The sequence below is a fragment of the Chiloscyllium plagiosum genome, unplaced genomic scaffold, assembly GCF_037043375.1.
Source record: "Chiloscyllium plagiosum isolate Xiang-an unplaced genomic scaffold, Cpla_swu_hap1 HiC_scaffold_44, whole genome shotgun sequence".
In the NCBI taxonomy this organism is placed as follows: Eukaryota; Metazoa; Chordata; class Chondrichthyes; order Orectolobiformes; family Hemiscylliidae; genus Chiloscyllium; species Chiloscyllium plagiosum.
This window is the reverse complement of record NW_028270182.1, coordinates 39,628,979-39,656,222: the sequence shown is the minus strand read 5'-3', so window position 1 is coordinate 39,656,222 and position 27,244 is coordinate 39,628,979.

Here is a 27,244-nt window from a genome sequence, read left to right as displayed (position 1 = left end):
TGATAAAAAAAAAACCCATTCCATCGTAGTATGGTCGTTGGTTTCTAAAACGTCCTTTTCTAATATCCTGTAAAATTGATGTCAAAAAGTATCAAGAGTGTGAGAGAAGCACTGTCACAGCCTGTGATTTTCATGTAAAAATAGGAACTGAAGGATAGTCAGTTCATAGAAAGCAAAAATTGACCAGGACTTCTTCAGAATCTTTCAAATGCTCAGCGTCATCGAGGAGAAGCAGCATAGTAATCAGTGGATGTGAACACCATTTCCTCCCAGTTCACACTCCATCCAATTGTGTTTGACATTCAGGTCTGGTGGATCAGAAATTTCCTTCAATTAAATAATGGCAAAAGTGAGATTATTGCTTTCAGTCTTGAAAACAAATTCAATTGACTTGCCACTGACGCCACCCCTGTCGCTGCCCACTGCATGAGCATGGAGCAAACAGGTCAGAACCAAAGTGAAATGATTTATTGCAAGAAGAGTTTTCAATGTCAATACTCCATCATCAAAAAGACTGTCCACGTCCACCTCAGTAACAACATCCGACTCCTCTGCGTCGCTGCTCATCAGCCATTGAAAGTCTCATCCATTCCTTTATTCCTTAACTCCCAATGCATTCCTCACTGTCCTCGAAATTTCCCCAATCAACATTTATCTCACTTCCTCTGTCCGTAAAAATGTGTGTACTTGAGCTCTGTCGCTGTCCACTGTAAGAGCATGAAGCAAACACATCAGAGCCACAGTGAAATGTTTTATCGCGAGATGAGTTTTCAAACACATTTCCCCATCTTCAAGAAGACTGTCCACGTTTACCTCAGTAACATGGTCTGACTCCTCTTCGTCGCTGCTCAACAGCCATTGAAAGTCTCATCCATTTCTTTATTCCCTAACTCCCAATGCATTCCTCACTGTCCTCGTAACATCTTCAATTAGCCTCCGGACGAAGCATTGCTAATGATTCCTGCTTTCTATTTATATATTTTGGGTTTCTTCGGGTTGGTGATGTCATTTGCTGTGGTGATGTCGTTTCCTATGGTGATATAATTTCCTGTTCTTTTTCATAGTGGATCGGCACAGACAACGGCCCTCAGATTCCCTAGAATCAGTTTGGGTGGAGCTTACAATGAGCAAGGAGAAGAAACCATTGTTGTGCTATATATCCAAGCTTAAAATGTCATGCAATTTTGTGCGTGCTATACTCTGATAATTAGATATGTAATTATTGTGCGAGCTTCACTAATAAAAGATAATCTCAAGTTTCACCTACATGATATAAGTGACTTCTAATGCTGTGAAAAATAAATTGCATCAGTGCAAATGGAGGGGGGGGGGGGGGTGTCGATAGTAAAACAATGTAGAGAGCAGGTTATTTCGGAGTTGATGTTGTGTGGTCAGAAGAGCTAATTAATAACCATGCTGTAAAGCCGCTTTTGAGAAATAGTGACAATACCTTCTGATTTTACATGGTATCTGCACACGACATAGAATTTTTGAATATTACAGTCAAACACCATGGAAGCCTGGGGGCCAGAAAGTCAAGCTGTTCGCAAGGAATTGGGAAAGTACACAATAAAATTTAGTGTTCGATAAGCAAATATTGCAAGTCTGAAAACAACAAACATTTCTCGAATGCGCAGAACATCAAAGATGACATAATGACTCAATGATGGTTAACATCAGAAATACAAGACTGAATTAAATCAAAGGAAGTGGCTTAATAAGAATTCCAGATATTGCGGAAAGCTGAGAATTCTGGGAAATTTATGATCCAGAAGAGGAGGGCTATGAAAATGATAATGAAATCAAGAAAAAGAACACAAAAGGCCAGAAAACACAAAGGCTATCACATTTGCTATGTATTTTTGAATGAAAAAAATCAAGCACGTTCAAACATGGAAGATTATGTCTGAGAAGAGGACGATATATCGTGGAGAATGGGGAGAAGGCAGAAAAACGAACCAGGTCTTTTCATTTGCCTTCATAGAGGAAGGTCCCAAAAATCTCAAGAAATACAACGTGATCACATGGGAATTTTGGCAGTAAAGACTAATGTCAATTCATATCAATGACAGGGCAATACATGAAATTGTAGCTGGAATGTGCATTTTGAAGTCTGAAGTACCAGATGCACTTCATATCAAATTGTCAGAAAAATAGAGATAGGCATATTAATTGCATTGTTGACCACTGTGTTTTACTTTCCTATCCGTTCTGCAAAGGCCGGGAATCATTGTCGATAACTGGAAAATAGTGTTATGAAGCTGAAGGCATGTACTGCACGTGGAAGAGAGAACGAAAGCTAAGAGATTGCAGGCTCCTGCTATATGACTGACGAGCAAGCTCGGTCTGTACTGGAACACTGAAAACATATTACATTTGGCCGATAAATAATTAATTGGGTTTTGGTAGCTGTGATTTAACAATAGCATGAATTTAGCCAATAAGTTCAAATTATTCACCACGATACTAAAACCCAATCAAATTTGAATTTACTGTTTTTTGTCAACCTCGAAACAAAGAGGTGATTCTTTGTTTTTGAAATGAAGAGAAGTCAGCTATTTTGAGAACTGCAAAGCGCGATCAACTGCCATCGTCAGTCGGCCAGATAAAGACTCTCCACCGAGGGCATTATTTTCAGTTGAAATACTTATGCCATAAAAAGCGGCCAGATAAAGTCTCTCTACCATAGCCACTATTTTCAGTCGAAATGTTTATGCAACAAAAGACTGAAGCCGACTCAGGGAAATCCAAGCCAGAGGAAAGTAGACACGGGAGACGGCAGCTGCTGTACAGTTCTGAAAATTAAGTGGGTGCAGTTTTAATTGGGGTTTTCATTGGAAGAACATTGTTATCGAGAGGGAGGTATCTTGAAGACAAAGGGAGACTGTTTTAAGTTCACTTTTAGAATTACAGAATAAATGGATATTTTCAAAAAAGCGGGAAAACTGGGAGTTCTCTTTCATTCATACTTAAACGGATTATGAGGTGGGGTCAGCTTTCTGTGAGTTGGTTTAATTAACGGAAGAGCTCCCTACCTTGACGTAACAGTACTAAACGTTATCCAACCATTTATGAACAGAATTCGCAATCGTGTGGAAAACATCAAACGAATTAACTTGACATCTGTACAGAAATGGTTGGAATGAATTGATTTCAAGAGTCGTGAAGTGATGTTGCAACTGTACAGGACTCTGGTTAGGCCACATTTGGAGTACTGTGTGCAGTTCTGGTCGCCTCACTTTACGAAAGATGTGGAAGCTTTGGAGAGGGTGCAGAGAAGATTTACCAGGATATTGCCTGGAATGGAGAATAGGTCGTACGAGGATAGGTTGAGAGTGCTAGGCCTTTTGTCGTTGAAACGGCGAAGGATGAGGGGTGACTTGATAGAAGTTTATAAGATGATCAGAGGAATAGATAGAGTTGACAGTCAGAAACCTTTTTCCCCGGGTGCAACAGAGTGTTACAAGGAGACATAAATTTAAGGTGAAGGGTGGAAGGTATAGGGGAGATGTCAGGGGTGGGTTCTTTACCCAGAGAGTGGTGGGGGCATGGAATGCGCTGCCTGTGGGAGTGGTAGAGTCAGAATCTTTGGTGACCTTCAAGTGGCAATTGGATAGGTACATGGATGGGTGCTTAAGCTAGGACAAATGTTCGGCACAACATCGTAGGCCGAAGGGCCAGTTCTGTGCTGTATTGTTCTATGTTCTATGTTCTATGTTCTATTATATAAGATGTGATATTGAATATTTAGAATTTAACAGCAACATTGTAGGGAATCAATACGCGTTTCTGAAATGGAAACACAAATTTCAAAATGGTTTGAAGGTGACAATGGAGAATGAGTGGAAGTGGGATATTTGGATTTTCAGAAGGCTATCTGTAAGAGGTCATGCAGTAAATTCGTGAAAATAATTCGTGCGAAAGGTATTTGGAGTAATACAATTAAGTGGATAGTTAAAATTAATTTGGCTTTCATTTATGGGAATCCGACTATAGATAGAAACGAACCATCAATCAATTAAATAGCGTTTTGATGAGACTGTACCTGAAGTACTGTATAAATTTCTGATGTCCCCACCTCAGTAACAATTTGCTGGTCACAGAGTTAGTGCAATAGACGTTCTCCAGATTAATTACTCAGATGGCAACATTATCTGATGGGAAGTGTGTGAAACGTGTGTTTCTGTTTGATATAAGGTTTGGCTTGGTGATTGGCAGTGAGGAGGAAGGACTGATGTTAAAGGAAATAACAGATGGAATGGGCAGATGTGTCGATCAATGGCAGATGGAATGTAGCACTTTGATTAGGCCAAGATGAAATGCTGTGTGGAGTTCTCTGAGTCACATTACAGGAAGAATGTGATTGCACTGGAGTGGGTACAGCGTAGATTCAACACAATCTTCCCTGGAATGGAGCAGATCAGCTATGAGGAGAGGCTGGATATCCTCGGATTGTTTGCTTTGAAGGCGGAGGGGTGCGTGATTCAGAAGGATAAGATTACGAGGACATGGACAGGGTGGATAGACAGCCGCTGTTCCATTTATTCAAAGGGTCATGAAAAGCGAGCAACCCTTTAAAGTGAAGCTTTTGTGCTTTCCATGGGATTTTTAGCTTGGTTTTCACTTAGAGGGTGTTTGGGTCTAGGATGTACTTCCTGAGAGGGGAATGGTCACGGGGCACCTCAAATTCGTCAAAATGTGCCTAGTTGAGCACCAGAAGTGCTAACAACTTTAAAGGCTACGGGTCTTGTGTAAGAAAGTGGGACGAAAACAGGCCATGTTTTATTTCCGATAGTACAGAGTCTATGCTTTTGTGGTTGTATGGCTGTGGAAAGTCAATTATTGAGCAGCTCAACATCGAAATTGATGGTTATCTGGAATGTACGTCCACAAAGGTTATAATGGTGAACTGTAACAACTTCTAACCGTATGCCCTTACTGTCTGAAACAAGAGAATGGAGAACAGGTAAATGGCAGAACTATGAAGGAATTACTTCAGTTCTGTTTTCACAGAATTTTACAAAACAAAACAAAAAACCTTCCCAGCAATACACAGAAAGGAATGCTTGTTTTGTAAAGGAGAAGATAAAGAAATTAGTGAATAAATATATTTGTGAAACTATTGATACTGACAATAATGGGCATACACCAAATCTACACATACGTATGAAATGGAAATGACATTTGAAAAACACGACTGATAGTTAAATTATTGGGAATCACGGACGGAATGCATTTGGCTCTTGAGAACTTTTTTTTTTTACAAAATCCCAATCCTAATATGCGCAATAAAATGTTGTAGGAAAGAGGCTAATATATGAATGTCACTTAAGAATGGGAGAGCTGGCAGGAAACAGAGTGTAAAAATAAAACAATGCTTTGAAATGGGAAGGCACGTTTCTAGTCGCAGAGATCAATCCTTGGGCCCCAGCTATTCAAACTGCAGATCAAACATTTGGTTTAGGCAATCAGATGCAAGCCTGCTGGCGGTGCTAAATGATGTATTGTTTGTATAAAGTTCCAACATGATTTAGAGAAGTGGTGTGAATGTGTAAATACGAGGCAGAAGAAGCGCAACGTGGGTAGATGTGATGTTGTGCACTTTGTTGTTAATTATAGAATGGCATTGACAGGAATTGGTTGAATAATTCTTATTTCTAAAGGGACTAATGCTCCTTCTTGTTGTTTACTTCTGCACTTGTCTCAGAGGTCCATGCAGGGCAGTGATTTCTGAAGCCAGACATCAATTCTGGGAATGGCATTGCCATACTGACCAGTATACATATACACGGAGAAAATGAAGACTGTAGACGTTAGAGATCAGAGTCAAAAAGTGTGGTGCAGGAAAAAGCAAAACAGGTCAGACAGCACCGAAGGAGCAGGAGAATCGACGTTTTGGGAATAAACTCTTCATCAGGAATAAAGCTTCTGGGCAAAGGGGGCTGAGAGATAAATGTCAGGCAGTGGATCATGGGGAAATGTAACTGGGAATGTAATAGGTAGAAGAAGGTGGGGTAGAAGTTGATAGGACAGAGAGGAGGTTGGAGTGGTTAGGTGGGAAGCAGAATGGACAGTTTGAAGACGTTGAAAACGGCTTGGAACATTGGGAACAGGGAAATGAGGAAAGTGGTGAAATTCATATTGACTCCGTCTGAATGGAGGTCCCAAGGCGGAAGATGTGGCGTTCTTCCTCCAGGCGTCAACTGGTTTCGGATGTGGTGATGGAGGATGTTCAGGATATGCATGTCCTTGGCGTAGTGGCTGGAGAAGTGGAGGTTTTCGGCCACAGCTTGGAAGGGTTGGTTGATGCTAGTGTCTCGAAGATGTTCTCTGCAGCACTCTACAAGTAAGCATCCTCTTTCTCCAAAGTCGAAGAGAACACATCAGGTACAATGGATACAGTAGATAATTTGTGTGCAAGTGCAGGTAAAACACTAATGGATGTGAGAGGTTCCTTTGGGGCCTGGACCAATTTGAGGGTGTAGTTGTGGCGCAGGTTTTACACTTCCAGCAGTGGCAGGGGAAGGTGTGAGAGTGGAGGGTGGATTGATGTGGGTGTAGACCTGACAAGAGAGTCAGGGAGGGAATGGTTACTCGGAAACCCTTATAGGGCAAATATCCCTCTGATGGTGGGGTCCAATTGGAGGTGGCGAAAACGGTGGAGAATGATACGGTACATATGAAGGCTTTTGGGTGGACGTTGAGGAGCGAGGGTTCTATACTTGTTGCAGATGGAGCATTCGGTTTCAAGCATGGTGGTGTGGGAGATGCACTGGAGGTCATCCTCAACCACTATGGATGAGAAATCGCGTTGTTTGAAGACGGAGGCCACATGGGATTTTCTATGGTAGTATTATCCCTGCTGTGAGCAGATGCAATGGAGGTGGAGGAATTGGCAAGAAGGGACAGCGTGTCTTCACCGACCAGTCAAACAGCTCCAACCACACAGCCTCAATGTGGATTTCACGGCATTTGTCATTTCTCCAACTCTCCACCTTATCCAAGATCGAACCCTGCAAGTCGTCACCACCCTCTTGACCTGACCTACTTGTCCATCTTTATTCATACCGAACTGCGCCATTCTTTTATCCGACCTACAACTTTCACCCTCACCCTCATCTACCTATCGCATTCCTGATGACATTCCTCCTGGCCCAGCCCGGTCCCGTTTATCTCTTATTCCCCTTGGCCCGCAAACCTCCTTACTCATAAAGGACTTTTGCCCAAAACGTCGACACGCCTGCTTCTCGGCTGCTGTTTGACCAGCTGTGCTTTTTCACCACCACGCTCTACAACAGTGTACATAAACCCGCCAAATCGGTAGCTGTAACATTGAAAATGAGCTTCGTACATGAATTACTGAAAGCAATATTGCAGCAACTGAAAATAATTAGGAATATAAATACTGTGTTGATCTTCATTTCAAGGTGATTTGAATGTAAGTGTGTGTCTTAATGCAGCTCTGCAGACGTTTTTGAGACTTTATCTCGACTTTACCTCGAACACTGTGCAGGATTGCATACAGTTCTGGTCTCCTTACCGAGTGAGCACAAACGTGGCATTGAGGAAATGTAGCGAGGGATGACCAGGCTGATCTCTGGGATGACAGGTTTGCTGTCGGTACAGAGCTTGGGTCGATTGGACTTGTGTCCCATGGAGTTTAGAAAATTCAGTGGCGTTGTGATTGAAATATACAAAACTCTGTTATGGCGAGACAGATTGGAAACTGGGATGATAATTCCCCTGGCTTGGAAGTCTAAAGCAATTGTCCAGAGTATTAGGTATCCTATGGCATGGAAATAGGACCTTTGGCTCAACAAGCTCACACCAACCCACCAAACAATAACCCAACCAGACCCATTCCCAACATTGACGGTGAACAGTATGGATAGTTCAGCATGGCTAATTCACCTGACCTACAAATTTTGGATTGTGGGACGCAACCCACGCAGACAGTGTGAGAACGTGTAAGATCCACACAGACAGGTGCCCAAGGCGGGAATCAAACCTGGATCCCTGGTGCTGTGTGGCAGCAGGGCTAACCACTGAGCCACCGTGTCACTCCATGTTTTGTACAGGTAGGCCAAATAGTTTTGACACGTGAATGTCTTCTCTCAGAGACTGATGAACCTTGAGAATTCGCTCCCACCTCAGGCTGTTAGTGAATATAATTCAGGATTTCTACACTATAAAAGTATGGAGAGGGTACGGTGGTGGTACGAAGGAAGATGAACAGCCATCATGATACTGAATGAGGTAGAAAACTCTATGGATATAAGGAACTACTGCAGTTCCTATTTTATTTTGACCACAGTTAATCACATTTAGGGAAATGCACATTATGTTGGAAAAAGAAGATATTCAGTCATGAATTAGAATGGGGAAGGCTCAATGAGTTGAGTGGCCTACGCCTTCCTGGTGTTTCCGTGCAGTCTGCGGGAAAGCTCTGCAATGTTTTCACATGTGCTCAGATATTAAGAAGGATGTGTCTGCAGGTTCGATAGGTCTGTGTTTACCGTTCCGTTTTCTGACATTAAGTTGTGTGCCTGGTTTTCGGTTCAGCGTTATCCTTTAAGAGCTCGAAGCGGTTTGATACAATTAAGTGTGTTGCCTGGCTGTTGCAGAGACCATTGAAATATGTTTATCACATATTTCTTTGTCTGGAGTCACTGTTGGAGAAATTCAGCCGAATGAGTCAGATACAACAATTGAGGATCGCAGAGAAATTGACACACGGTTTATTAAACAAAGTGATATTGCCGAAGTGAAAATTGACGAGACTGACACAGAACTGATTCTCTGCAAAGATGGCCAGGATACCCTTCCGGAATGGAAGTTGCAAGCAAGCGTTTTGGGTTACAACACAAAGGTGATAATTGTAAAATTGTTACAGTACAATGGTGAAAACTATAAATGTGTGAAGTGATTAAAACAATAATAACTGAAAGGAAATATATATGCGTCCATCAGCAGCAATTCATTTGTAATTGACAGTGGAGATTCCAGCTAACTCTGGGAGTGGGTGAGAATATCTTCTAGAGTTTTGTTCATTGTACTTTCCACCGGCGCGCATATGTGGAAATGTTCATTCTAAAGGCATCCAGGTCTGCCGTTCAGTTCCACCTGCGAGTGAGGTCTTCTAGGTGTCTCAGTATGCCTCTTTGATTTTGCAGTGTCGATATTAATGGGAATGAGCCTGCCCTTAGGACATGGGATAGCAGTACTGGTCGTGCTGGGAGCTTATGTGAAGGCTGTTTGGGAAGTGTATTCTCTGATATGGGAGTAGCTTGGCCAAGTCTGGTTTCTATGTCAGCCTGTTTGCCCAAGAATAGGGCATTGTGGGTGTGTTCAGTGTGCGTTGGCAGCTCGCTCTCTGTGTTTCGCAGACCTGCTTCTGTGTTTTTTAAATGTCGTCATGGACAAGGTAGCAGATATTTCTTCCACAATTCCCCTTTTTTTTAGGAAAAGGAGGCAATGTAGCCAGATCCAGGGGATTTTTGGTTGGTGGGGGTTCGGTTTCAGCGAGGTTGCCGTCAGTGTTGGAAGCTAAAAGAGCGGAGTCTCTGTCAGGGGTTGGGGGACGTGACTCTAGCACATTCAAATTAGTTGGGAAGTGAGGGGGCAGGGAGTAATAATGATGTACATCAGCGGGAGCAGCATATACGAAGGGCCATGACCAGGATGACAATACCCAAAGAATGGAAATAAGGAATATAAGACCCTAAAGCAGGACTGTGCCCTACGAGCTGGGCCGTGAGTTTCCCAGCTACAGAAGTCCAGCTGGACTCCTATCCATGTAGGACAGCAGCAGCTGTCTGATGTGGTGCGCCAGGGTCGTTATATTTTCGCAGGGTTTGGGGATATAGATACAGTAGTCTGCACCATTAAGGGCAAAAACGTGCCCCATTTTTCAACTGGCTGGTATTGCAGCACCTTTCGACTTTCTACGGCGATAGTGGGAACGCCAACAGCCTCTGCATTCAGATGGACAAGCGCTTCAGCCATGGCATTTGCAATCTCCTCGAACGTGGTGGCCAGCTGATGTGCTACTATGTCCAGGCGCAGTGATGCACAGGTGGGTACAAATAGGGAGACTATCTCGCCGAGAGCAGTGAGGGCGTGTTTTCTGCGAATAGTAACCTTATGGAAGGAAAGGACTGGACGTGGTAAAAGAATCGCACCATGTAGCAAACGAAACAGCTCCGACTGTATGACAACGACAGCCTTGTGGTCGCCAACAAAGTTAGAGCTGTTTTATGTTCTTCGGTTTTGGTTCCCCTTCAGATGGTTGTGAAAGTAGAATTGTGGGCAGACTTGCTGGGGTCATGTAAATTTGCGATGCTGCCGTCTGCTGAGGAACCAGCTCCTAAAATGTAAACAGTCCCTGGTGTCTCTGCTCATTTCTGTCAGCCACGATTCCCTTATTGGACCATGTTAACAGTCCCAATCAGGGAACACATACACATGAGGTTTACCTAGCAGTACTCGTTCCAGTCACTACAGAAACCGTTCACGTATCTCTAACGTTCATTAACACCTATAAATCTCCCAGTCTCCACCGGTCACTGCTGCAACCCTCTCTCAGTAAAATTCTCCAAGGAAATTTACATTACTTTCAGTACAACCTCATCTTATCAATCTGCAGGACCAAACTTTTATTTCTGTTTTCTGCAAACTCGCGATCGTAACCTTCTCCACCCTGAACGTCTCTTGCTAATGTACAACCGCTTTCAAAAACTTGAACTGCCGTATGCCTGTGTCCTTCTCCATAAGGAAGAAGGGGTTTTCGAAATAGTGAGCTTCACTAAGCATAGATACCTTTACAGAAGTAGGAATGTTTGTCGAGACCAGTGGGTTTGCAAATTTGGCAAAGGTTATAGAACATGAAGGACTTTGCAGAGACTGCAATTTGTAGGCAAAATCTTTACTACTGGTGAAGAAAGACACAGAGAGATTAATCATTGGGTTAATTGACTTTGTATCACTTTCGTCAGGGTTTCGTGGAGGTTTTCTGTATACAGTGCTCTTATATCCAAAATGTTGATCTGGCTGGTGCAACTCCATTTCACTTCAACTGAAAGCTAAAACTGTCCTTGTCTTTGTAATTTCCTTCAGCCACAAGAACAATGCATTTGCCTTTAATACACCCAGATGTCACACACAGTCCTATCTTTGGAACATCATCAGGATCCTAGAGTCATCCTGGTCTTTGACACTTGCTTTCATCACTGAATTTCTTCTGAACATTTCAAAGAGGCAAATATAATGATAACCTTAAATAGTATGAACCAGGTCAGATGGAGCTGTCATTCGGGAAATGTGGCCGCAGTATGACCATGACTGAGAACTGCCTATTTAAGGGTTTTCCACATTTGAGCAGGAAGGATAAACAGGCCAAAACAGTGAAGTAACATTGTGTGTATAGGATGGGTTCAGGATTATTGTGATGTGAATCAATTTACGCACTGCTTCCTCCTGCCCTCTCTCCTCATCCCTACATATTGACCCAACCTGATATTTTGACACATTGAGAAAAGAAGACTACATAAAAGCAATCACTCTGTGTACTGTCTGCATTGGAAAAATAATGTCTTTCAAAAGCCCTTGTTCAGACTCCTTGGAGACTGTATGACTTCAGGTGCAGATCGAGACAAGTTTTTCAAATGGTTTGAGTGTTTCTGCCTCTACTCCTTTTCCGTAGGTGACGACCATAGTCTGGATGAAATAAGAACTTTCCTCACCACCTCGCTAATATTTAAATCAATTGCAACAAATGTTTGTCAACGATATCTTAGTTGTCCAAAAGGAGCTCGATATTCTCTTCCTCACAGGCCTCTGAGAAAATGTGCACCCCAATCATATGTTGTCTCAGCTTCCTCCGTTCCAAACTTTCGTCACAGCTGCACTTTCAGTTTCACAGAGTAACGAATCTCCTCTGTACCCTCTTCAGTCTAATTCCATCCTTGTATATGATTGGTGACCAGAAATGCACACAGTACACAAGCTGTGAGTGATCTCATTATTTGTTCAATTCCAGCATAAACTTCATGCTGTGAGATACTGCACTTTGCCTTATCAAGGAAATGATGCCATTTGGTGCCTTAACGAGGTTAATGATGTGTCCAGTTATCTCCAGGGATCTGTCCACACTGACCATACTCTCATTTATTGCACATTCCTCTCTATTGTTGATGTCCCCAATTGTCTTATCTTGAACTTTTCTGGGTTTTTTTGCTCCATCCACTGGGAAGCCATTGTTTCTGTTTTTAAAGAGTATGCCGTGTGATCTCTTGTTAAGTGCAAGTGTATGAAATCAAGTTACTGCCTCAAGCCAACAGAGTCAGATTATTGCACACGATTTTCTTGAAGAAATCCAGGCCAATGGTACTGAAGTGCGCGGGTCTTCCTCAATGACCATTTTTCCTGTGTCCCCGATTTCTAGCCTCGAACCACTCAGTCAGTTCCTTGCTCCATAATAAACAAAGCTGTGGCGTGCTCGTACTCCAGTCCTGCGGCTCTATCTCTTAATACAGTGAGGATAGAATGATGACGGTCAGTATAAGGCAGCGGATTTCCCCAGTTTCTTTTAACGAGCTGGGATATTGTCTTAGCCCAATTTAACGATTTTAATCTCCTTCCTTATTCGCCTAGCCATAGGCAATAACCCCTTATATTTTGCACTACATGGAGATCACCTTCCGTTTTAGTATAGACAAAAAGTGAGCGGCCGAAGTCATCTTACGTTTTGGTCAAGAAAAATTTTAGTTAGCTTTCATGGAGGGTTTCTCTCCGAAAATGTAAGTGCATTTTCTCATGATACAGCCTCCAATCTGCCTCCTTAACTACCTTTACTGGCCACGCTGTCTACCTCTCATCTGACACGAACTCAATGATTTTTCCCTTTGGCATAACAATTGCCCACTCTCGGCTTATCCCACAATGGACTGGCTTCCCTGATAAAGGGAGTCCTGTCAATCAATTTGACATTCTGTAGGACGGAAGATGCTATGCAAATGTAATTTGTTGTATTTGGTTTGGACATTTATTACAATTCCTTGATCATTGCTACGTGCTTATTCTGTAACTCCTCACCTGAGATTAATCTGGAACCACCGTCAGGACATGGTCTGCAGCAGTTCAAAAGATCAATTGTCATCGTTTCTATAGGCAGTTGGAACATGTCAATATATGCCAGTCTATTTTATGAAAGGGCTTCAGTGTGAGGTGAACTTTGAGAAGCAGCAGATCCATTGGTCACTCAACCTAAATATTCTAAGCGGTGGATGAGGCAACCATAGCTGACAAAGGAAGACAAGGAGAGCAAAAAAGCAAACGAAGAAAGCATGCAGTGTGGTGAAGATTAGTGGAAGCTGGAGAATTGGCAAAACCCAGCACAGAATAACGAAAAAGCAATAGGAGGAAATAAGATGAAACACGAAAGTAAGCAAGCACATACTATAGAAGAAGACTGCAATAATTTATTTCAATCTTTAACATGTTACAGAGAGACAAGAGTGGGTATTGGACTATTGAAGACGTAATGGGGAACAAATTAATGGTAGAGGAACTGAATAGGTACTTTGCATCCAATTAACAGTGGAGGATAACAGGAAAATAACAGAATTAGGAGAGACATGTGGCAAAGGTGAGTGAAATGACCACCACTAAGGCGGAGGTATTGGGGAAATTGTAAAGGACTGAAGTTGAAAAAATCACAAAGGCAAGGTGGATTACATGCTCAAATTCCGAAGGAGACAGCTGAAGAGATTGTAGAGGCATTTGTGGTAATCTTTCAGAAATCATTGGCACCAGGGAGGGTCCCAAATTAGTGGAAAATGTTTAATGCGACACCTCTGTTTAAAGAAATGAGGGAGGGAGAGGCAGGAAACTGTCAGCCATGTTGTCGACATTGTTGCAGAGTACAAGGAAGTGCATGGTAAAATAGAGCACAGTCAGCACGGATTCATCGAGGGCGGTCATATCAGACAAATATGTTAGATTTCTTTGAGGAAGTAACAGACAGGTTAGACAAAGCGGAGCCAGTGGCCGTGATCGAAATGGATGTCCAGAAAGCCTGTGATATGTTTCCATAAGGCAGACTGCTGAATAATTTAAAAGAAACGTGTTAATGACAAGGAGGGGATTGGCTGACTGCATGAGTCAGAACAGAGGGTTTTTTTTACAGGATGACAGCCTGCAATGAATCGAAATGCATTCATTTATTGAATCAAACTTGCAAGACTTCCACAGGGATCCAAACTATTTAAGTTATGAATTAACGATCTGGACAAAGGAAGAAAGAATGTTGTCACTGCATTTGCAGTTGACATAAAGGTAGTTGGAGGGATATCGTGTCAAGGAATTGGGAAGGCTCAGGGAGTTGGCAGAGAAGTGGCAATTGAAATGCAATATGGGATGAGTCATGTTATGCACTTTGAAAGGAAGAACGCAGGCCGAGGCAGTTCTCTTTACCTGAAAAGCCTGCAGAAATCTGAAGCACAAAGGAATTTCGAAATCCCAGATCAGGCAAGTTCACTTGGTATTACGGAAGGAAAATGTTATTTTTAAATTTCTTTCGAGAGGCCTCGAATGGAAGATCAGGGATGTCCAGTTGAGTGTGTATAAGTCTGTAGTCCGATCGCATTGGGAATACTGCGAGCAATTAGGCCCCATATATAAGGATAGAGTCAGAGTCAATCAGCATTGAAACAGATAGTTCAGTTCAATCAGACCAGGCAGAACATATTGCCGGATTAAACTAGTCCCACCTTCCTGCATTTTGTCCATATCATTCCTAATCATGTACTTATCCAAATTACTTTTAAGCAGTTTAACTGTGTGCAAAAAAAGCTGCCCCTCACATTCATTCAACTTCTTTCTTCTCGCACCTAAAAGATACGCTGCCTCGGTTTGGACTCACTCATCTTTCCAAAAACACCCTTGCTATTCACCTTATCTATACTCCACATGATTTTATGAATCACCATAATTCTAACCTCGAAGTCCTCAGCTCCAGTGACAAAAAAAGCTTTTATAACTCAAGTCCTTCATTCTTGACAGCATCCTGGTAAATCCTTTCTGAACCCTCTCCAGTTTAATAATATACACGTAACAAGGAAAGCAGAACTGCACACAATCCTCTCGAATATGTGCTGGCAGTGATAGCCTGGGGGTACAATAAATGTTTCTAAGATTGATCCTGAGGAAAGCGTACTTGTTAACAAAAAGGAGCAGTTGAAGTCTCTGGGTCTGTATTTGATGGAGCTTAGAAATTTGATGGGCATCTGACTGAATCTTACAGAATTCTGTGAGTTATAAATAGAGTAGCTATGGAGAAGGTTTGCAGCTAGTTGGAGAGGCCAGAATCCGAGGGCACAGCCTCAGAGTCAACGGACGACCACTTAGAAATGATTTAAAGAAGAATTTCTTCAGCCAGAGCCGAGTGATTCTGTGGCACTCATTGTCGTAGAGGGCTGTGGAGGCCAAGTCATTGAGAGTACACAAGACAGACATATATAGGTTACTGATTGATGAGGGTACGAACAGTTGCAGAACTTGGAAGAAAGTAGGAGAATGAGATTGACAAACATATCAAACATGACGAAATAATGGAGAGGTCTCAATGGGTTGAATGGCCTAATTCTGTTCTCCGATCTTGCGGCCTTACAGATATTGCGAGTGACTTCAATCCTCACGCAGATTGAACAAATCAAATCAGTCACAATACCATGGAGAAGACATACCTCGTGTGTGTATGAGATCGTTTCTGGATCGATACTTTAAGGACACAAATGTAGGACAAGTAATCCTCGATTACGCACTGTGTAGTGGCCAGGGTGGGTTAGCTTAGTTGGTTGGACGACTGGTTTGCGATGCAGAGTGATACCAAAAGCACATACTCAGTTCTTGTACCTACTCCATGAAGACGCCATTTACTCAATCTTGTGCCTTGCCTGAGGCACAGTGACTCTCAGGTTAAAGCACCATTAATCATCTCTCTCTCTCTCTCTCTCTCTCTCTCTCTCTCTCTCTCTCTCTCTCTCTCTCTCTCTTTCTCTAATGAGAGAGCATTCCTGGGAATATGGCAACTTTGATTTTAAAGTGTTATTTGTAAAAATGATAAGGAATAATGGGCAATCTATCTGTATGCAGTCCCTTGTGGAACAGTGAAGAACTCAATGAGAGAACTCTTCATTAAGGTGGACTGAGATTATGCACCGAAAACTAAATAGAACAAATGCCCCTGATATGAAGTGTGAGTAGTGTAAAACAAATTGGTGAACAGAAACTAAAAGCATGACAATCACTTAAGAAGTAGTTGCAGGAACTGCAACTGTTTCTCACTCCGCTCTGACATAAAGAAAACGGGAAACGTGGCCATGTCATGGCTAACAAGGGATATTAGGGGATAGTAGTGCATTCAAGTAAGAGGCTTACCTATTGGCTAAAAACGAGCAGCAGATATTAAGATTGGGAGCAGTTCAGGTTTCAGCATGAGACGACGAAAGAATTCAGAGAGACAAATATCGTTTAAAAGTCCGTTTGAGAGAAACATACAGTGAATTGTTAAAGCTCTTGATGGTATAGGAAGAGAGAAAAAATGATTACTGACAGCAAATCCATTACAATAAGAAACAGGGGATGTTATAATGTGGGATAAATATATGGCATACCAAATAAATATGTATATTGCTTCTGTCATCTCAAGCGATGACACAAAAAAAATTCCTACATCGCTGAGAAGAAAAAAAGGTGGGAGGAACTGAAGGAAAACAGTATTGTCAGGGAGGTGGTGTTTATAAATTGATGAGATTAAAAGGCAATATATTCCACCAACTACGAATGCAATGAATGCGTTCGGTAACTGGAGTGTGGAGTCTAAATAGATTAAATTAATTGTCATATTTCAATATTATATCGACTCTGAAACAATGTCTATGGATTGGCAGTCAGTTAATGTGATCCCACTATTTATAAAAGGAGGTAGTGGGAATACATGGAATGACAGAGCAGTTAGCCTAACACTGCAAAACAGTAACTGGATTGGACAGAGCCAGCATAAATTTACGAAACTAAAATAGGAAAAGAGATCGACTCTCCTTGAACACAAACCACTGAATGTAAACATGCAGGTGCAGCAGTAAGTGAGGAAGGCAAAAGGTTTGTTAACCTTTGTATTGAAAGGATTTGAACGCAGGAGCAGGGAAGACTTTCTGAAATTGTGCAGGGTCTTGTTGAGACCACAACATAGAGTATTGTGTGCAGTTTTGGAATCCTTCTCTGATAAAGGATGTTCTCCATACGGAGACTGCACAACAAAGGTTTGCCAGACTGATTCATGGGATGGCAGGACTGAGGAAACAAGGTAAGAATGGATTTGTTAGGATGAAAATCACTCAAGTTTAGAATGATGAAGTAGGATGTCACAGAAACGAACAAAATTCTAAAAGGTACGAACAAGGAAAATTCAGAAAGATTGTTTTCAATGACCAGGGCGTCCATAACATAGGGGGTGGGAAGGTGGCGTCACTTCTAAGAATATTGGGTAGCCAGTTTAAGACTGAGATGAGGATTTTAGTTTATAATCAAACACTGGTTACTCAGTGGAATTTGCTGCCACAGAAAGTAATTAAAGCCAGAACATGGAATATTTACACGATGAAGAAATCTATAGTTTGAGGGGCAGGGGGATCAAAAGGTATGGACTTAAAGTGGTAGCAGGGTACTGGGCGGAATGATCAGCCATTATCAAACTGATTTATGGAGCAGGATCGAAAATCACAACAAACTGCTCCTGTTCTAATTTTCCATTTTTCCATTCTGTTAAAGGTGCACTATAAAAACAAATTGTTTTAACTGGCATAGATTTCAGTACTACGTTATCACTACTGGATGAAAATCTTGTTACTAATTACCGAACAGCAATATGGGAGCAATTTTCGCATACGAACTGCCTCAGTTCGAGGAGGTGGAAAGTGGTATTTCCGGTTTGTGCACTGGCTGCTCTGTCTCCACTTTCAATCTAGTTTTCAAATTATTGAATGTTCTGACAAAAGCGACATAGTATTTATGAACTAAGTAAAAGTCATTAGAATGTTGCTGATAGTGGCTGGAGACACTGCTGTGATAGGGTTGGGAAGGGGAACAGTGAGAACAAAATCGGGTCGGGTTTTTCTTGGGGAGTGGCAATAAACGACACCAAATTCCAAAACCTCCGCACCCCGATATCCTGCTCAGGAGTCCTGGCGTTCCACTCCCTGCTCCATTCGTTCCGTCTCTGTGACATTGACAACAAGGTAAGGGGCAGAGATGTACATGGGGGACACTTTTCCATCAATTTCAGTCACTAATACATACACATGCGTCGCCCAACAGCACATCCTCCCCAGAGACCACAACAATAATTAACAACAATACCATTTTCAGTTCCATTCACACCAAAGATAGATAAACAAGTAGTGACGAGATAAATAAAAAAAACCAAAATAAAACTCAACCAGGAGTAAGGGCCGATTACAGGGGTCTCTTTCTGGGACAAAGCCCGAGGGTCTCTGTGACCTAAATCGCGGCCGCAGATAACCCTATTTTGGTCCAGAACATTAACTGACCAACCATGAAAACTCTGAACGAATAATCGTACTGGGTGCTCCCCTTCCCTTTAGCCCTCACTCACCGACTGGGGATTGAGGCAAAAACATTTCATTCCGATGATTACTTGTCGCAAGCATGCGCACAGATCATGTTAACCCTCAGCATGCTCCACCACGCATTCCAACTGATTGATGTCGTTTGATGGCCAACAGCGAACAGGCGGTCCTACAGGGCCAAACTGTCTATAATGGTCCTCAAATCAATCAGAGAAAATCACGGGTGCGCTGGGGGGGGGGGGGGGGGGGGAGTTCTGATCAATCAGAGAATGTTGTTGGGCTAAACTAACCTATCTGGAGCTTCCATACCTCAAACCCCAATCAAAGATCGGTTGAAACCTTCTTCCAGTTCAAAAGACAATTGTTAATGATGACTCAGTTCACTTTCGTGCAGGTGAAAGTGAGAACTGCAGATGCTGGAGATCAGAGTCAGGACGTGACTGGTGCTGGAAAAGAACAGCAGATCAGGCAGCATCCGAGGAGCAGGAAAATCTAGGTGTCGGGCAGGAGCATTTCATCAGTAAACTGTCACACAGCCAATTTATGATCAATATTGCGACTTTTCCTTATATTCCTTGATCCCCAGGTTTCACTCAGAGCAGTCTCACAGAACTTTTGCCAACTTTTTTTGTCAATCTATGTTAACCCGATCGTTTTGGATTATCATCATCAAAACTTCTTCTTACCTCATCAAAAAAATTCGGGAGACAATTCACCACATTTTCTTAGAACAATACTATCTGAGCTTTCCTGAATGAAACCCATATTTCTTCAGGTGACACCTCATTTTGTCTGGTATGACAGTTTCTAACATTTCCATACATATTTAATCGGCTGTCCTGTCAGCACCGAATTAATTGACCAACAGTTTCAATGGCAAACTAAAAAGGTGCATCCCTTTGAAAGACGAATAAATGTGTCTGAATGAGTTGTGAATGAGACATTAGTTCTTGTGTATACAAAGTTAAGATAATAAGCTTGTGATGGCGTTCACCTCTACCACACTTTCAGAAGATGCCACACAAGCTGAGTATTTCCAGTGTTTTCTGCTTTTATACATACAGATCAGATTGTTAGTATTTTGCTTCTGCACTTGTTCTTGGAACTAAATGGATGAAAAGTTTTGGGTAGAAAGCAGGAGCAGTCGCCTCCTTCAGTTATACAGCCAGCTCTGCCTCTTCTTTTGTAGTCTTGTGAAAAGACTGACTGGCTTTAATATTGGTGTTTAACAATAATCTAAGGGTAAACATGATACTGTTTCTGCCCAAGTATTGAATAAAAACAATCAGATTAATTTTTATCAATTTCACAATTTATGTGTGTATGTGCACGTCATAATTATACTTTTAAAGATATTGCAGCATTTCATATTGGTAACAAGAATTGTTAACGATTTGCATGCTATGGCTGTGAGAGCACGGAATCCTAATGACGAGACTTCCAGGGATGATCACTGTTTCTTCACGCTGGACACTGTCAGATTCGTCATTTCTTTCTCCCATTCTTCTGCACATGATCCACTCAGCTCTGTTTTGGTTTTGTTACGACTGGTTCCTCATACATGGGCTGTTGAATCTTCTGTTAATTTGCAGTTTCAAATGCATGAGAACCCTTCTCTCAGAGTACACTGTACTGTCTCCGGAGCTCTGTACTGTTTAGATAGGGGAGGAACACGGACACTGGAATGGCCAAATGCTGCCTTTCTTTCCAGGAACTAGACTCTGGAGTTGAAATCTGAAATGGGACAAAATATACCAATTGGGTGAATCCCCATTTTCTGGTTGATATCTCCTGAGGTTTCAGTCAGTCCCAGTGGAACGTGACTGAATGTCTCTCTTTGTGGGTGAAAAAGAGGTTCAGATCACTGAAGGGTATGAATGCAAGTTATCCATTTTAAACTTCAGTCGCATTAAATGCAAAACCTAACAGGATAATAACATTGAGACGACTACTTGAGACATCTGAGAACACAAGGGTACAGGCCAAGTGCTGGAAATTTGGATGATGGGCCTCTTTCCGTTCTGAAAACTCGATAATTCGCTCAAACTTATCTCCCGATATTTAAAATGTCAAACGCTGTGGCATTAAGAAGCAGTCCAACGACTCCGGAGGCAGCATTGCTCGTGTAAAGGTAAGGAATCGGTATTTTCTTCGCTGTGTCCAGAGTTGGATCCTGGTCAGGGCATCGGGTTTTATTGTTTTTGACAGTGACAACAGCAAGAGCAGAGCAGCTGTGATGGGGATAATTTCAATGTCTCGGATCAGTTCATGCCTCAAGAACATCTGACTGCATGTCCCTGCTCCTTCAAGAGGGGAAGGTGCCCTGACTTTCTCTGCTCAGTCGGTCAGGTCATCCTTCATTCCCCTCCCAAAGAGTTTCTAAAGATTCACAGAGTTGAAACTGGGCTCTGTTTAATTGTTTCCTTTACACTCCCGGGTGTTGCAGGGATTGGGTTGGTTTGAAAATAATAAGGCGCCCAGGACAAACATGCGAAACTATTTTATCTTTCCAACTTCTGACAGCGCTGTGATATTGACTCTGGTGTTCTCGGTCGAATTCATTGACTGGATACATTGATTGGCATATCAGGAAGGCCACAAATAATCCCAAACATAATGAAATTTTTTTCAAATCTTTTGGCTGCAAAGTATTCAGAAACTGGTCATTTTTGAGAGATGCTTAGCAAAACCAACTTAAAGAAGATGAACAACTTGCAATGCAAGATGGTTGTAATGAATAAGTCAATTATTTTGAACTATTCGATGGAATTGTGCTGATCATTTTTGTACTTTTTCTAACCACACCGACTCCCTGTTTATTAACTATTCTGTTAAACATTTTTTGCGATATAATCGATTGAAATATTGCCGACAGTAAACGTTGGCAGCTGATAATACCTAAAAGTGGACAATAAATTGAAGGTGGACATGGTTTTATATCAATAGTACAGACATCCCAGCATTGTAAACGTTTTGGTACAGACAAAAGTTGTGGAATTGATAAGAAAATATTCTAGTTCCTACAGATAAAGTATTCAAAGCACATCTCGGCTTCAGGACAATGGATGTGTAAGTGTAAGAAAAACTGGAAAAGCTGGCGACAACGAAGAGTTGATTGAACAATCCCCAGAATTGCAAACAAGTATGTTACCCATTACACCACTGATTCTAGCGCATGCTGCAGAGATGTGTAGCTATCACGGACAGGAGCAATAATTTTAACGCTCACAAGGTAATCAACCAGCAAAGATAATCGACTTCACTGCTTCACGCCAATATTTTATGAAGTGGATAATTTCGCAAGGAAAACACGTTTGTTTTTGTGAAGTTTTCATTCATTCTATGTTGGCACAGCCATTCAATGGGATTACCGCTGATCTAATAAATCTTAACTCCACTTTCCTGCTTTTCCTCGATAACTCGAAGTAAACTTGAGCCGAATAACAAAACTGTACATTCTCATTAATTTTGGGAGTTTCAAAATGTTTTAGTGACTTGCGTGAGTGTCGTTGTATTTGAATAAAATGAAATTAATTTATAAGCCATTCGTTCAAATTACTCCACTGCATGTCAGCCATACAGGAAAGGTTAGTAAGCTATAACATTGCAACGTTTTCTCTCTGCTCAGGTCGCTCGCCTGGAGTTGAATATTTGCACAATTCCTTTTATACTTGGAACATTTTCCTGGAATACATACTTCTATCTTCCACTAATATGAGTCGTGCCGAAATCTATTTTGATTCAGATTAAAACCGCTGAATATCATTTCACCCAGCCTGATGTCCTAACTCCCCCTGGTCATTGTTAATTTAAACTGCATTAAATGAGATTGGAGCTCCCAGCTTGATGTTCGAAAGCTCTCTGCTCCATGTTAATAAAAATTATTTTAGGTGACTTTGGAGGTGCCAGCCTGATGTTTCAATGCTTCCGGCTTCATGTCAATAGAAGCTGCTGCACGTGAGGTTGGAACTTCCAGCCTCGTCAAACACAGTTTGCTCCACTGGATCCACAGAGTAGCACATTGCGCTCTATTCTCTCCCCATTTCCTGATGGATATCCGTGGCTGCATCACTCAGTTTCTCTGAATCGGGGCCTGGTAACTGATATTGATTGATCGTTGGCAGCAGAAGTTACTTCCACATGTGAGGAAACTCGTGAAGTAAATTTTATTGAGCTACATGACTATTGATACAAACATTTCGACAATATCCCATGCTATCCTCTCAGCCTTAGATATTTTGTGTACATCCGTCAATCCCAATCTTCAACACACTCAATAATGGAAACTTCAGAGCTTCTGGAAAAAAATAAATTAAACTTTCAGCCCATTCCGTGTTCCTACATCTCAGTCCAGCCATCTTGTATTTGTGATGCTGTTTCTGACATATCCTCTGCCGCTGAAATTGTTGGGGATTTTGTTTTAAAAGTGCATTGGTTTGCGTGATAACGTGTTAGTATTCAGTGGTCAATACTATGTCTTGTAGCTGCATCAGTACGTTTCGAATTCGAATCATTGCACGCACTATTTCCCCCATTTTACGCAGTGTGACATGTACCAAATCACGCAGCATACAATTAATTGTTTGCACTTAAAAATATTGTTCAAGGTGATGTTTTTGATCCTTCTGACCCTGCTTTCTCACATCTCTGCATGTTATATTTAAGGATTCGAAACCACCCAATGTCGTTAATCACTAACCGCCCACAAACACGAACCTTCCTTGATATCTCCCTTCCACCTACCCTCAGACACTGCGCAATCTAACACTTAATTACATATTGTCACCATTCAGTCAATGCTGCTGCTGCTGTTGTTCACAATCTCACGACTGGGAACTTTAAACCAACCGATCATCTTCAAGACTGCGGTTGTGAGATCAAAACTCACGTCACAACTTTAACTGACATGGTCCAGAGATTCTTGGATCATCAGGATCAGGAGAAGATAAGGGTTAGGTGAATTGGCCATGCTAAAATTCCTATCGTGTTCAGGGATGTCCAAGTTAGGTGCATTACATAGGGGCAAATATGAGATAATAGGGTCGGGCAATCGGACTAGTTGAGTTTCTCTTCGGAGAGTCAGTGTGCACTTGTTGAGCAAACTGCCTGTTTCAGCATTGCAGGAATTCTATGAAAACGACACAAGACAGTATTTATTTCATTTGTTCCATTTATTTCATTTGTTCCTTCGGCTCCAGCTCGACTATTGCGTGCAGTCTGCAATTCAACTAACAAAGGAGATGTGATAGCAGTGGAAATGGTTTAGAAGAGATTTATTAGGATATTGTCTGGACTGAAGAGTTTCATTTTAAAGAGAAATTGTTCTGATGATTTTCTCAAATCAGATGGGATTGGAAGAAGACAAGATTGAGACGTATGAAATAACAAGGAATATGGAGATGGTAAACTAAAAGAAACGTTTCATCTTGAGATCAGTCACCAGGTAGACAGAAATTTAAGTTAAGAGGCAGAAAGTTTTCAGTATGTGTTTGGAAAAACCTTTTCAGCCAACGGGTGTTTGGAATCTGGAACTAACAGTGAGGGTGAGGACCCTCATCACTTGAAGAACTATTCACATGTTAATTTCTGATGCCATCACATGTCTATGGGCCAAGTGGTATAAAAAGGAGTTAGGATAGTGAAACGGTTGTTATTGCCCAGTCCCGACATATAGGCTGAGGGGCTTCTTTTTTCACAATAGTACTGGTAGTAAATCCGCCTGTCACTCGTCAATCCGAAGTTCAGTTACCATCGGGAAAATTGCATGCCTTTTCCGGCACATCTGTCGTTAACGGTGTTCTGTCTCGGCGCCAGGAAACGAGTTTGATTCCAGTCTGGAGTGACTGATCATGTGGAGTTTGCACGTTATCCCACATAAGTTTCCTCCGGCTGCTTCGGTTTGTTCACACAGTCCAATGATGAGCATGTTAGTTAGGTGGTAATTAAAGCTGAAAGAGATGGAAGTGCTGTAAATCAAAGACAAAATTAGGAATTAAAGAATCAGATACTTCGGAGTTACGGTTTCGAATCGAGTGAACCTTCTGCAGAACAATTCTTGACTGAAGCGTTGACGCTAATTTGTTTTAACTGATACTGTCAGATTTGTTCTTTTCTTGTCAGTTATGCTTTTGAAGTTGGATCGGAAGTGCGGGTTTCAAGGAAAGGGTAGGGGAGTGTGAAGCACTTCGGCGGCGCGGTGCAGATTCAATGGGCCGAACGGTCTTTGTCTGCATTGTAGGGGGTTCTGTCAAGTCGGACCCTCTGGGGTTTGTCGTTTCCTTTTTCTTATTGTTTTAACAACTCTCCGAAAATGTGACTTGCAGATCTTTACACAATATTCTTGCTTTTGCCAAATGAACAAATGAAATAAGTTTTAGAATTGGAATTTGTCCACTCCGTGCCCAAGTGTGGGTTATTTAATACATGTCCTTCCATTACCAATGGGACATGTCACTGGAAGGACGTTGCTGTCTGATTCAGCGTGGGGAAGGAATGCAGTTCCAGGGAAGATAAAGTGTCATTGAATATGTAAGCACATTTCTACTTCAGTTGAAATGCAAATCATTTCATAGTCTTGTTCCGGGTTGAACTTCCTGGAATCAGGAAGCAGAGGAAGATGGACATTCTATTCGATATTCCCCAATGTCCAATTCCACTGAATCGCACACCTTTCCAGCACAATGCAGGACATTTTATCTCGTGATCCAGTACATCTTGGAGCTCAGCAACTGCCCACATAGCACCATTCTGTGAAATCACATAATGTGCGGCTTTACCACTTGGAAGGACTCCACTTGCAGTTGTGCTTGCAGTTTTGGTCACAGAATTTTGGAAGGATATGGAAGCTCTGGAAATCGTTCAAAGTAGATTTATTAGGATGTTGACTGGTGTGGAGCATAGGTCTTTGGAGCAAGGTCTGAGGAAACGGAAGCGGTTTCGTTGGAAAGAAAAAGGTGAATTAATCGAGACTTACATGATAACTAGAGGGTTACATAGGGTGGACAGTAAGAGCCTTTTTCCTCAGTAGGTGCAGGCCAACACGAGAGCCATAGCAATACATTGAGGGACGATAGATTTACGAACAATAACAGTGTTAACTTCTTCACTCAGAATGTAGTCCGAACGTGTATCAGTCTGCTTGCAACAGTCGTAGGCTCGTCGATGTTAAGGGCATTTAAATGAGCATTGGACATGCAGATGGATAGTAATGGAATGGTGAAGGATAGATTGGCATCACACTCTTTTTACAGGTCAGTGCAACATCGAGTGCTGAAGAGCGTGCATTTCGCTGTAATGTTCTATGTTCTAAGCTATAATACTTATTGGCTTACGATATCACTACTCGCTGAATTCGTTTCCAGACACATCTTGCAGTGATTTATCTGCACTTTCTTCAATATAGGCAACAGAACTTCCTGCTCAGAATGTGATCTCTCTCTCTACAAATGGGGAGGAAAACAGAGGCACTGACAAGTCTGAGATCACCTACATTCTGTCCAGAACCAAAAAAAAATATCCAGAACTTCCAGTCTCCCTTCACTTCAACATTACACTGTGTACCCAAACCACCATTTCAGTCTATGGTCTGTTGCAGTGATTCTTCAAGGCACTGCACAAGCTGAAAGAACGGCACCTCGTTTCCGACTGACAGTTCAAGCAGCCTTCAGGACCCAACATTGAGTTCAATCATTTTAGAACCCGTCCGCCTTCTTCCACATTTTTTTACCGACTAGCACACCCCATCAGTTCAGAAGACGGATCATTGGACTGGAAACATTAACTCTCCTTTCACTCCGTAGATGCAGAAGAGCTGCTGATTTTTTTCAGATATTTCGGCTTTTCTTCAGAGAACTTTTTCGTTGTAATCGCGAGACTGCAGGAAGCGTCTGAGTGCAGGACAAGATGTTCAGAGGAGATGATAAGAATGACAAGGTTTGGACCATTCCCATTGTGAAGATAGACGAGCCAGACTGGGGCTGTTTATTAAAGCGCAGAGAAGGCTAAGTGATAAACCAATTAACGTGCATATATTATGAAGAGAATAGATATGTACGATAGAAATAAACCTGTTAGGAATAATAACCAGCAACACAGATGAAACGCTAGAGCCAACAGTTTTAGAGGAGTATTAGGAAGAATGGTTTCATCCTGAGAGTGTTGTTTATCTGGAATTCACTATTTGAACGACTGGTAAAGCTAAGCGTCATCACAACATTTCACCAACATGTAGCTGAACACTTGAAGAGCCAGAGCACATGTGGATCTGGACCAGGTACTGGAAAGTCTAACGAAGACAGGCAAACGTGAGATGGGAGTCCTGAACACAATGAATCAAAGATAACTTTGTGTGGTTAACACAGAAGCTCTGCGGGGCTCTGTGGCGAAATGGCAAGCGCGTTGCACTTTTATGTTAGGATGGTGGTTGCTATTCAAAGATTGTGTATTCGATTCCCATCAGAATCGACGTTCATATCATTGTCTGAAACGGGATCAGAGCAGATTGAGCTGCTTATCTGCAAAACCTACAATATTCGTTCAGAAACCCAACTGACTGAAATGCGACATTTTCCCCTCACAGGTGAACAATTTCCGTGCCT